Below are 975 nucleotides of genomic sequence, written 5' to 3'. Positions count from 1 at the left end.
CTCCCCCCCTCTCTTCCTTTCCCTTTCTCCATTCTTTCTCTCGTTTTCTCTCTTCTCCTTCCTTCTTTCTCGCTTTCTTTTCCTTCCCTCATTCGCCTCTCTTTTTTGGTCTCTTTCCATCTTTTCCCTCTCTGGTTCTAGCTCTCCCTCCCTCACTTTCTCTTATTCTTCTCTCCTCTGTCTCCTCTTTTTTCCCCTCTCAACTTTCGCCTATTCTTTTCTCATCTTTCTCCTCCCTTTTTTGTTCTATCCTTCTTTCCCTCCCCTATTTCTAGCTCTCCCTCCCTCTCTTCCTCCTATTGCTCTCTCCTCTTTCTTCTCCCTTTTCGTGTCTCCTTTTGCTCTCTCCCCTTTCTCCTCTCTTCTCTTCTCGCTTTCTTCTTTTTTTCCTTCGTCCCTCTCTCTCCCTCCTATTGCCTCTCCTCTTCTCTCTTTCTCCTCTCCTCCTTCGTCCTTCCCCGCTCGACCTGCCAGTGATGCATGCGAGCAAGCAAGAAACAATAAGGATAAGCCATTGCTAAGGTATAGAGCTTCCCCGCACATGTTCGTACCCTGCGCAGGGCCTGTCCTCCTACCCCACCCTGTTCTACCCGCCTGCCCGTACTCTTGTTCCCTCCCTCCCCTCCTCTCTAGCGCTCCCTCCCTCCCCTCCTCTCTAGCTCTCCCTCCCTCCCCTCCTCTCTAGCTCTCCCTCCCTCCCCTCCTCTCTAGCTCTCCCTCCCTTCCCTCCTCTCTAGCTCTCCCTCCCTCCCCTCCTCTCTAGCTCTCCCTCCCTCCCCCACCCCTCCCTCTCTTCTGTTCCCACCCCCCTTTCTTATTTCTGTCCGACTCTTACCTCCTTCCCTGCCTTCTTTTCTCCTCTCTTTTCCCACGCTCCTTTCCTCTCCCTCTCTTCCTCCTTCCCTTCTTCCTCCCCTTTCCCATCCAGTATTTCTCTTCGTTTCTCCTTTTTCCCCCCCCTCCCCTTCTTCTTTC

The sequence above is a fragment of the Penaeus monodon genome, chromosome 22 (assembly GCF_015228065.2).
Source record: "Penaeus monodon isolate SGIC_2016 chromosome 22, NSTDA_Pmon_1, whole genome shotgun sequence".
NCBI classification, from domain to species: Eukaryota; Metazoa; Arthropoda; class Malacostraca; order Decapoda; family Penaeidae; genus Penaeus; species Penaeus monodon.
The sequence above is the reverse complement of the archived record's forward strand: the minus strand, read 5'-3'. Positions refer to the sequence as shown.